We start from the raw sequence: 12520 nt of genomic DNA, 5'->3' as shown, positions 1-12520 counted from the left end.
TTTCGAGTATGGCAGGCAGTGTGATAAGCGAATAACAAAAAATGGGGCAGCTGTCTGCTCTTCGAATAGCCTAGCAGAACAACAGCAGCAGCGGCCTTTGCTTAGTGCGCATGCGGCCACTCTCGCCGAGTTTGCCGTATCACTCCATCACGAGGCGCTGATCGACCGAACGGTTGATGCTCCGGCGATATTAGTAAAAAATTGGACGGGTGTACATTGTTGGCAGCTGTTTGTCTTGTGTTACTCTCCAATGGTACATCTTAGGCACCTGTTTGTTTTGTGTCACTCATTGATTTTGTTTATTTAGCTGGACTTGTCCTGCCACCAATTTTTTCTGATATTTTAGGACGTTCAGTTTCCATTTCTAATGTTTGTTTGCACTGCCTCTGATGCGTAAGGCGGCAACTGTGGCTATTAAACACAGATTTCCTGCTCATATTATTCTCACCAAATTGCACATAGCTTGTTCTTAGCTTATGAACCCATGATTCCAAGCTATTGCCTTCAAACCTACCGCAAAAACATTAGTTATACCGGGGTGTCAGCTCAGACCAAGTTATGAATGCATGTGGTACTGAGGATTCTTTCAGGCATGCCGCTTGTTGCATTTTAAGTTGTCGGATACATAGAGATAACCCAGATGAAGAGAAGGACGGACCAAGGGGGCAGCCTGAGTCTGAACAAGGAAGTCGAGGATCATCAGAAGCCATGAACATTCTTAGCTATCCAATGTAAATACTGCTATTCTTTCTTATTAGTGGACTTGGCCGTTTTTCATCATTTTATGGTGCCTGGAAAGCCGAGAAGGAAGAAGTCGGGGATACTAAACCGGCCTATCATGTCCAGTCGGTAAGACCAGCGTTGGTGACCACAAATGTGGAGAAGGCATTGTTATAATCCGGAAAGAAGAATGCACTAGTAGCTGAAAATAAAGAACAGCTCGTCAGCAACAAAACACAAGGCTTTTAAATGAAGCAAAGACGGTGTTGGATACTCCTGATGTGGAAATTTCAGGCTCACTCATAGAGTGGCTGCAGTCTTTTTTTTTTTAATTGCGAAAGTTTGCTCTGCAGCATAAAACGGTGGAGGCGAGTGTGTTTAAATGTACATAAACAGGAAGTTTTCACTAAGAAAGTCTAAAAGGCTCCGGTGATACGGCCCAAAGAGCCAGCGTCTGTAGTCGGGAGGTCGGCCTGGGTTGAGTCCCACACTATGTAGTACTTGCTGTCGGGAACGTTGGAGGCCACGGCAAGTCCACAGAAGATGGTGAATGTCTGCGGTCGACGCCGACGTGGTGCAAAATGGGCATGTCCGGCCAAACGGAGCCCGTCGATCCGGGGGCCAGGTGTGGGTGACAGCTGGTGTAAGAGCAGCCCCGACGCGAATCCTTCGTAGCGCCACCTTCTCACCGCGGGTGAGCCCACCAGGGAGGTTTGATCCACACGGTGGAATAAGTGCGCGTGTGGAGCGCCGAAGGTCTTCTTTGTCGGTGGCTAACTTTGACATTGCGTCAACCGGAAATAAGGGCAGTGGATGCGTCGTTGGAGGTATACGGGTCGCCGCATCCGCCTGTTGCTGTCCAGGGGTCGATGTCCTCTGGGCCCAAGTAATCTTCACTCTGAAACTTAGGGCCGCAGCCTTCGCGTGGATGGTTTGGGACATGGGCACTTGATGGAGTACTTTCCGGAGGTCTCGGACTGCTTGCATTGAATCTGTAAAGATGTTGACAGGTTGCGATTGGTCTGGCCTCAGCAACTCTATAGTCATCAAGGCGTCGAAAATCGCCTTGAGCTCAGCAAGTGTTGACGGGGGCCTCTGAGGGGCGTAGTAATGGCAGGTTTGACAAAACTGCATGGCTGGGTTTACGACGGCTGTGGTAATAAGGCTTCCTGAAATACTGGCGTCGACGTAAAACGTATCTTGGCCAGCACTGGATGAGAGTTGCGGCGCAACACGGCTTGACCGACCCAAAGGCTTGCAGTCAGTAATTAATATTCGGGTCCAAGGAGCGGGTTCTGGAGAGGGATCTGGCGGCGTGTTAGTTTTGAGGCCCATATACCACCTTAAAGCAGCCACAGATGTGTACACCTGCGCTTTAAGAGATCGTGCCTGCCGCCGCTGGTGGACCAACTCATCTATCGTGTTAAGGCCAGCTTCTTCCTGTAGTGTGGAGATGCGCGTTAAGCGAGGAAGGCAGGTAATAGTCCTCATGGCTTCTCTATTGATGGCCTCTAGACGATCCCATTCCGCCCTTGTCATGTACTGAAACTGAGCCTGGTACGTGATACGTGGCTGCAGGATTGCACGTACGAGAAGCCGAGCCATCTCTGTGCGAGCTCCTCCCGATTTCATGGAAATCCGGCGAACTAGATGTAGCAGTTGAAGGGCGCGCCGGCGAGCTTCCCGGAGCCATGGCGTAGCTGAGCCGGAGGCCGCAACGTCCAGGCCAAGGATGCGGTGACAAGTAACTTTCGTCACTGGCTCGCCATCAAGATTTAGTAAAATGGGTCTGTTTTGCAGTTCTTGTCGAGCCCTTCGATTGGCGACGATAAGTAACACTGTCTTATCTCGGGATAGCATGAGTCCCACGCGTTTGCACCACGTGTCAACCATATTTAAAGTACTCTGAAGAGCGTGTTCTTGATCCGCAATGTCTGGAAGTGTCGACCAGAGCGTGATATCATCCGCATAGATGAGGCATTTTAGATCTTTCAATGCCCCTACTGTCCAAGCGAGCGGGAGAAGGGCAAGGTTGAACAGTATGGGTGCCAGGACCGATCCTTGTGGTACCCCGCGGCATGTTGAAAAGGAGCCAACCGCCTGTCCTGAGACTCTAATTGAAAATGTGCGGTGTGTTAAAAACGACTCTATAAAGGACACCACAGGCGCCGGGCACCCAAGCCAACGCAGTATCTGTAGGATTGCTTGATGGCTCACATTGTCGTACGCTTTCTTCACATCTAGGGCAAGAACAGAACGAATACGACAAGAGCGTCCTCCTATCCCAACAACGATGAGTTGAGCTAGCTGATTGCCGAGGTAAAAAATGTTTACCTGACGACGAGTTCGACATACAGTAGAATCTCGATAAACGGAAATCGCTTAAACAGAATTGCCGCTTAAACAGAACAGGCGTCTGTAAGTTGGTTGGTTTTGTATTCTTCAGATAACATAAAAAAACTCTTGGTAATCGGAACTAAAATTTCCACATCACTGTGTAAAAGGAACCAAAAATGGAACTTCTTGTGAAACCCATCGGGATGAGAAAGAATCGGCTTTTTACGCTTACGGCTATGTAGTTTTTGTTTTTCTTCCTCCATGGTTTTTTGACGTCGTTGGCCTCGTAAGCCTCGTCTCATTAGTGGTCAGCCGTGTTAGCACAACGAATGCAACCTCGCAGTTCTTGTTCCAGTCGTTTAGTCTTGATTCAAGACGCTCAGGTTACAGGGCTCAGCTCCTTCTGCCTTGTTTGTGCCATCGTGGTGCTATTCGCACTTCATTACCGCGTTGCCGTATTCTACATTCGGTGGCTCCTAATACTCGCGAAGTTGAGGCCTCTAACCTCCGTGAAGACGAAGTTTCAAGGACTCAAAACAAAGATAATTGATACATTTTGTAGTGAACAGCGACTAATTGTTGCCAAATCAACTTTGTGGATGCTGCGCCTAAACCTTTAGTTTTCTTGCTTTCCAAAAAACTATCAGCTACATTCACCTCCTAGTGCTTAGAGTTCCATGAAATGGTATGAAGAGTGCGTACGCACACAAATGTGCACTTTTACTCATCTATCTCAGTAAACGGAACTCCTGTTAAACAGAACTAATTTTTTTCGGTCCCTTGAAGTTCCGTCTATCGAGAGTCTACTGTAATTATGAGGTGCGATGACGCTACCGAAGGCATGCTGGGCCAGCTAAAGGCTGAGAAGAAAATGGAGTGTAATTAGGATTAATGATTAATAAATACATATTACAACAACAAGAGATCGCTACGGTATGGTCAACGGCTGCCGGGATCGACCGCCCCAGCACCTTCTGTAGTATATTCTCAGAGTGACGAGTGTCATCTCCATGGAAGCTCCATGAAACTCCCAATGCTGCAGCTCCAAACATTTAGTGGGGAGTTGTGCCAATGGCTCAGCTTTTGGACGCAATTTAAAGGAGCCATGAAGACAAATACGAAGACAAAGTTAGATGGGCAGATGAGATGAAGAAGTTTGGAGGGATAAATTGGTCACAGTTGGCACAGGACCGGGGTAATTGGAGAATAATAGGAGAGGCCTTTGCCCTGCAGTGGGCGTAGATAGGCTGGTGATGGAGACAAATACAAGTTTATTTTATTCGAAAGATTTCATGTTTTATCGTGCCCCAGCACTTGTCCAGATATGAACGATGCTTTATTCACTGAGAAATTAATTTACGTTAAAATTTTGATTTTCCTGCTAAATTGTGCGTTTTTGTGGTCTGCAATGACATCACAGGAGCGGACCTCTCTGCAGCCGATTGGGAAGCCTTGTTTACCGGTCATTGAACCTAGATGTTACCATCATACAGTTGCAGGCTATTTTCTGCCTTTGGTTTGTTTTTGACCGCATTTAAACAGGGTGTGTTTTTGTTCAGGGAGAAAAGAACCGTTTCGTGAAACAGAGTGCTCCCTCGACAGATATGGTCGCGTAAGACACCGTTGCTTGCGTCAATCGGCCAGTGTCGTCAAGCCCCGCAGTCCTGTGCAGCTAAACCAAGCATAGTGCGCACAGTACCAACAGCAGTACGCATCGGTACTTCTATGTTTACGTGTGCTTTCATAACTTCCACTGTTTGTCCGCCCATTATTACTGCTTTAAAAAGAATGTGCCCTAAAATTAAGCGCAAATAGCTCGTTCACCAAGCTTATAAGCTCTGCCTAATTTGCGTTTGCTTTTGCCGGCCTCCGCCAATCCCAGAGCTGGCTGGTATGACATCATAGGTTCTGTTGCAGAAAATGAGCTAGTGGGTCGCATGGCCATTCTCTTTTTTCCTAATTACATAGCTTTTTGAGCGAAGTTTATGTAAAGTGGTGTCAGTAAGATTTTAATGAGGCAATATTTTGAATGAACCAAACTTGTGTTTTCTCTTCATGGCTCCTTTATGGCAGCCATCCACAAAAATCCCAGCCTGAACAATAGACAATTATTTCATTACCATTGGTTGCTGCTGGATGGGTCAGCTGCTGCATCCATTGCCAGGCTGCAACCGACGTTACCCAGACACCGTAGAAATTCTATTGCGACACTTTGGTGACACGCCGGATTGTACAGGAACGTCTGGTACAGCTTCGTTCGCTCCCTTCAGTGGTGTCATTGAATAATGTTGGCGGGCTCCAGCGAATGCTGGACCACGTGCAGTGTCACGTGCGTGGTCTGGCAGCCCTGAAGGTTTCTTCACACGTACTTTACGTTATGACAAGCGTGCTTCTGACATTTTAAGCAAACACTACATCGCAGTGGGTGGCTAAGGCATTGTGCAGCTGAGCCCAAGGACGTGGGTTCGATTCCCGGCCGTAGCGGCCGCTTTTCTGATAGAGGCAAAATGCAAAAATCCTGTGTTCGAGATTTTAGCGTGCGTTAAAGATCCCCAGGTGGTCAAAATTAATCCAGAGCCTTCCACTGCGGTGCGCCTCATCGCCCGTGTAGCGTTGGCTCGTTAAACCCCATAATCAGGTCGCAGTGCGTCTGTCGTATGCGGCAACAATGTTGTTTTCGAGTAAAGTTGCATAGATTACATAAAGCGTAGTTTGGTTCCGTCAGACGTAAATTTTCTTGCTTGACCTTTAATTGAACGTAACTTACATTTACATTTACTTATTTATACATTTGTTTACAACACTGCTGGCCCTTGCAGCAGGTTGCAGCAGGGGTAAAAGGTGAACAATACAGAATGTCCACATAAACAACAAATCTAGCTGTCCTTCAAAGTTTTCAGAGGATTTGCATCTTGTGAACACTTTGGGAGAAAATTTCAATGCACCAATGTACAAGAAACAAAATTTTTATCAATTTGCGGTGCATACGACTGAATAACAAATGGATTCAATTTCTGGTTCTGTCAGATGGGAGTAATTCTTTACTGTGGATTAGACCGGACATCACTTTAACGTAAATTTCAGGTTACATCAGATGTAACTCGAAGCATGTGAATAAGGTTACATCGGACATTATTTTAACTTTTCATATTGAGTTACGTCAAATACATCCGGTTAAATTTTTTGCATGGCATGTGTTTTAAAGTCAGCTTCTTGTGAAACAAACCAGCCATACAAAAGGCCCGACGAACTAAAGGGCATGTATATTTATAAGTAACTTTAGCAATAACACACTGTTTCTCAATATGGCATGGGTCTACATATTTAATCGAGTTGGTAAATACATGAAATATATATAGCTGTCATTCAGCAATATTCTGGTTTGCCTTGACAGGATGCATTGCCGACGATCAAAAACCAAGGCTAGCATTCTAATTATGCGACACTCAGTTGTTAGCTAGGCTGAAGACAGCTTTTTTTTTACTTCTGCTTTTCTATGGTTTAATAGTTAATTTCAGTGTCTGTCAACATCCTCAAGGCCTGCAGGTTAGCACCACTTCTTGTACATGAGTTTGGCTTAAAGCATTTGAAAGAAGTGGTTTATCCAATTTTTTTAATAAAGAAAGGAAGTCAAAGAGGTAACAAAAAAGAAAAGGACTCCGACTTCCATAGACATGCTATCACGCTACAATGCATAATGGGAAGAATGTACAAAAACTGAAAGATTTCATGCATGAACATCAAAATGTATGCGCTCACTTGTGTCGGTGGGCCATGTGGAAGAATATTTACATAAGCAGTGTGCATAGTACCACTAATACTGTCGCAATTAAAAAAAAAAGAATACTGTACAACCAATGCGTCCTGCCGGTGACGAGATATGGGGCAGAAACAGCGGCTTACTTTAAGAACCAGAAAGAAAACTAATGTTGGCTCAATATGCCATGAAATGAAGAACGTTGGGAGTAACGCTTAGGGTCAGGAAAAGAGCGGCTTTGGATGGGGAAACAAACTCGCGTGTAGGATAGTATAGTTAAAGTTATCTAAGAAAAATTAGACTTGGGCTGGCCATGTAATAAGATGAAATGACAACCAATATTACCAAGGTAACTCGATGGAGAGATGAAGTAAAAAAATCTGGGGGCAAAGAACGGACTGGGGTGGCTCAGGACAGGAGCTGTTGGAGGTTCATGGGAGAGGCCTTCCCCCTGCAGTAGACCTAAATAGGCTATTGGTGATTGATGTTGAGTATATGTGCACTTGCGTGTTTTCCCAGATGGGATGTACTAGAAAAGCAGCGTCAAGAACTGGCGACAGTCTCAAATTCAGAGCCAAACATGACGTAAAAATATCAAGTCATGTGCAACCTTCCCGTCGCAAAGCAAAAGGTAGATTTGATGCTGCAAAAAAAATGCAACCAATGCATTGGAACAATGAAAATGAACCTACACTGCACTCTTTCAATGGCATTACTTTTAGACAGATGCTCAATTTGACACGACAGACTACATGTAAAATTGGCTTGGTTGTGCCTATTAAAGGCTGGCTTTCAGTTTTTAGTGCCTATTGTTGCACCTAAATTTTCGTTTTAGTTCTGAAAAGTTTGCTTGGCAAGTGTCAAATGTTTGATCTTGCTTAGAGCTTTTCATTTTCATTTTTGCAAACAAAGCAACGTCACTGATAAAAAATTTACCACAAGGCTGAATTTTGCCTGTCAACTTTCTTTAGAGGGACATTAAAGGCTAAATAGTTTACTTGAACTGTTGGAACTGAAGTTTTAATTCTGCTTCGTGACCGATGACGCTTTGTTTACAGGGAATAAAAAAAATCATGCAGCACTTGCTTCATGTCCCTCCCACCTTGCATGATGCAGCAGAATGTGTATGAACTGCCACGTAGTTCTTGGTAAAACTTAAGCAGGTTTGGCCCCTTTTACAGAAACTGTGTGAACGACCACAGTTAAAGGCAAAGCTGATGCCTAACTTAGTTGCCTATTTGCTGGTTGTAGTACACTACAGTTGAGCAAAAGATGTTTCATGTACTATACTTGGTCGTTATGATTTAGGGCACCCATAAAGTCAAGGCACTTGTACACAGCCGTTGTGGGTGCATGTGTCGGCTTTCACTTCCACAAAAATGGTACGTTCCAGTCAGTTATTCCACCGATGCATGGCTATAAGCATTACTAGTCTTTTATTGTGGTAATATTTGGCACAGAAAATACAGCAAGCATTTCACACCCTGCAAGTTCTTCAACAGAGTAAATAGAGCAAAGGCAAACCATCTTTATCCAGCATATAAGAAATGCTGTACACAATGGCTCTGGTGATTGTCCATCATCAGGCAGATAATGGGACATGAAATTGAGAGCAATAAGTTACACTTTGTTGCAACTGCAGTTTCGAATATCGCTGCTTCATATTTATGGGACATTAAAAAATTCTTGTGAACTGTGTACTTCAAAGCACCTTAATTGTATTTGCAGAGAGAAGGATGTTTACAGCATTTATGTTTGTAAATGCATTTACGTTTGCAAACTCCATTGGCATTACATTTCACCGAGCATCAAAAAAGAAAAGCACTGCACTTCAACTGCATAAATATACAGATGTACTAAAAAATGTTTGGTCATCCGAACAATAACCTGACTGCACCAGCTCCGTGATCACTAAGCGTTGCACAACTACAAGCTACGAGAAAGAACTGTATGGAACCCATCGAAGAGGAGGTTTTGAGGACACAAGTTTTTGTGCTAGCAGGAGCGAGTGCGGCCATGAATTTTGTGGAGAGCTCTACAGCTGAAGTATTGTATTGCTGCCTGAAATGCAGTGCCACACAATTATTGTTTACTAGTCACTCTTGTCCACGCTCTAATGGCTACGAAATCGAAAAGAAATGAAGGGAATTATGCGCAAAAAATTGCTTGTATTCAAGCGCATTCTTTGTATATAAACAGAACAATGTAACAGTGCTGGTTAGTAAAACCAGTGGAGTTTAAAAATTTTACATGCAACGTAAAAAACAATGACAGAACTACTCCTCTGAACAGAAAAACTTTTGCTACAAACTAAGCAATTGTACCAATTTGTCCAAAGGTGCACTCGCCTTTCTATTACTACTTGAAAGATTTCAGAGGGCAGCACTTGAGCATTTTTTTATGACTCATGCTAACGAACTTCAGTTACACATTCAACCCGTGGAGCCCGTGCAATTGTCTCGCCATAATCGCTGGCAGTGCGCAAGCTGAGTGAGTACAGCAGGCATAAACAAATTCACACTAACATAACGGCGAAACTGCAGACTGTTTGTTAATCTTGACATGAGATTGTTCAACCAGTGAAAATCTAGTACGCTTGCTTAGCCCGAGATGAAAATCCTGGTTTCATTCTTTCAGCGCGCATACAAGAACATATAGTGCCCCTCGGGTCTAGGAGAACTCGTCAAAAGTGAACTCGTCGCAGCCAACTCGTCATAGGTGAATTCGTCACATAGGGCAAGTCGTCATAGGCCATCTCGCACTAGGGAAACTCGTTACCTAGGCCAACTGGACACTCGGCCAGCTCGTCACAATTTACGTTTTTCGTCTATCATGTTCAAATGAAAGAGTACAGAAGCTAGTATAATTCTCATCTTATGCGTAAACATTCTTACACTCCTTCAATTCACCACACTTAATGTTTCCTTTGTCGCCTTCGAGGAACGCGCCAGCCAGACAGCGTATCTTTTTTTTTCTTTGTGCAGCTAATTACGTGAGTCTTTTATATTAGATTTAGTTTGCCCGTTCAGTTTTTTCTAATACATTTTTTAAATTTTTGGTAATTAAGTGATGGCGCTGTATTTGGATTAGCGATTTCGTTCTGTGTTTTCGCTTTTTAGTATTTTGATATTTTGTTTTCATGCCTGCTGACAAACGATGATTGTCAAGCTGGGTAACGTTCGTATTGTTAGTCTTCATATCACCTATACATGGGAGCGAACGTCGAGGCTGGACTTAAAAGTTGACCCCCCCCCCCCACACACACACTCACACAAAAAAGTGTGACGAATATTTTTAGGAGAAGAAAAGCAAAAAAAGAAACCGGAAGGTGGGCTGAAGCCGAAAAGGCAATTTCAACCACCACCTGCAAACAAACAAGAGGCCAACATTTTGCCCTATTTATAGATATATACACAAGCAAACAAAAAGCTTCAAAAGATAATGCAAAAAGAGAAAATGAAAAGAAAACAAAGAAAATACAAAAGAAAGAAAAAGTCCACCCCCCTCCACAGAGAAAGTGTGACGACTATTTTTTGGAACGAGAAAAAAAAACCTGAAAAGAAACCCCTTACCCAGTAAAAAAATGTGATTTTTTTTTGCAACGAGAAGGGAAATAAGAAGGGGACAAAGGAACATGTGTTAAAATAGAAAAACCATTTCAACCACCGCCTGCAAACTAACAAAAGCAGAGGACCCCCCCGAACTGTGAAGAGGTCAACCTGGGAGTAATTATATGATTAGACGCCACTAACTTTCTCTCCCAATTTCCTCGACATCGGCCAGAAATGGAACCGTGAGACGACTTTTCCTAGAACGAGAAGGTCAGTGCTACCACTTTTCCTAGTACGGGATCACCTAGAACGAGATGCCCTCTTTGACCAGTTTCCCTATGACCAGTTTACCTAGGACGAGTTGGCTGCGACGAGTGGGCCGGTTCTCGTGCCCCTCCGCCTTGATCACTACAAAACCCAAGATAAACGGCGATGCGTTTGGACATACGAAACATGTTCACTCATCTTAATGCATAAATAATAATAAAAAAAAAAACAGACACATCACGTCACGTAGAAAATTTCCTGGCGGTGATATGGACAATCGCGGGCTTCAAAAAGTTTGGCTGGGGATCTCGCACCGTCCTCCAGCATCTAACAATGGTAAGTATTCTGAAGCACAATGCGCAGTTTTTTAAAGTCACCACCACCCACCCAACCCAGCGGGCGGTTCTGGGGTTGCACGCACAGAACCGGGAGGATTTGTTGCACAGCTGGCACACACCACGGCAGCTGTCACCAGCTGGTGCACAGCATTTTGAATCGGCTATAGCGTGATGCGCAATGGATGCTGGCGTGGATTCAAAAATTTTTCTGTGCTTAACAAAATCATCGCAAAAGCACATATATTCTCGATGAACAGTTTAGAAGCTCTACAGGCGAATTTCAAAATGTACTTGGGACAGCTCCGCTGCTGCTACTGCCACTGCACAGCGTGCAGCGGATGTGACGGCTGTGCGGCCTCAATGTCAGAGACATCAGAGGCCCCAAAGGCCACGCACCCATTGGAAAGTAGACGAAACAGAATAGTGCGTTTCGGTTCGTCTACTTTTCCAAAAGCAGACTGTTCCAAGAGCAGACGGCCGCCCCATTTTTTGTTATTCGCTTATCACACTGCCTGCCATACTCGAAATTTTCAAGACCGGGCACGTGGCACCAACAGAAACCAGAGTAATCAGCGTTGCCAAACGCAAAGTTTGTTCGGCGACGCTGACTACTCTGCTTTCAGTTGGCGCCAGGTGCCCGGTCTTGAAGAAAAATTTCAAGTATGGCAGGCAGTGATAAGCGAACAACAAAAATCGGGGCGGCCGTCTCCTCTTGGAACAAACAGCTTAGCAGACGACGGCATCAGCGGCTTTTGCTTAGTGCGCATGCGGCTACTCTCGCCGAGTTTGCCGTATCACTCCATCACGACGCGCTGACCGACCGAACAGTTGACGCTCCGATGCTATTGGTAAAAAATTGGGCGGGTGTACAATTGGAGAGATTTTAAGTATTCAGAGAACTGCAGTCCAAGGGCTATCAGGCACAAAGCTAATCACTTTCAGCTAACATAAAATAAAGTTGTTCTCGCGAAACTGGTTGCTTCACAAAATGCACACCCTTATGCACCAAACCAGTACTTTGCAATAGATAGCTCCAGTCTAGGCATGCTCAGAAAACATGCAACTATGCAGTGGTACCCCATTATTTGATATGCATCAAAAATTTTTGTGCATGCCTCAACAAGTCTTTGGCTGTCTGCTAGGGGCACATGGTGGACACTGTACGAACTGGTGTGAAAATTGTGAAAACAATCGGATGAGCAGCATTTAAGGGGTCATTTCAGCAGTTCTTTTCACTAAAAAAATTCAATGACGAGAAGTGTAACAGTGTTAATGTGTCAGCATTCTTTGGCAAGTCGGCCCTTAATGAAAAAAAGGGCAGTGCGCAATTACATGCTAAGTAAACACATAATCAGACAAATTAACATGCGTAATTATGATAGACTCGTACCTTCAGACCCAATAGGAATAAAAAGCGTGACGTAATACACTAATTGGGTATTTAAAAAAGGCTTTGGAACCCCACATTTTGTTGTCACACTGTTTATATTTCCCTTTATTAGATGTCTTTCTAGCAATGCGTTTGTCCTTAGTGACGCCGGTTTTACAGG

This window comes from Haemaphysalis longicornis, unplaced genomic scaffold, assembly GCF_048455015.1.
Source record: "Haemaphysalis longicornis isolate Haplotype H1 unplaced genomic scaffold, Haemaphysalis longicornis Haplotype H1 scaffold_26, whole genome shotgun sequence".
Taxonomy (NCBI): Eukaryota; Metazoa; Arthropoda; class Arachnida; order Ixodida; family Ixodidae; genus Haemaphysalis; species Haemaphysalis longicornis.
Note: the sequence above shows the minus strand (reverse complement) of the source record.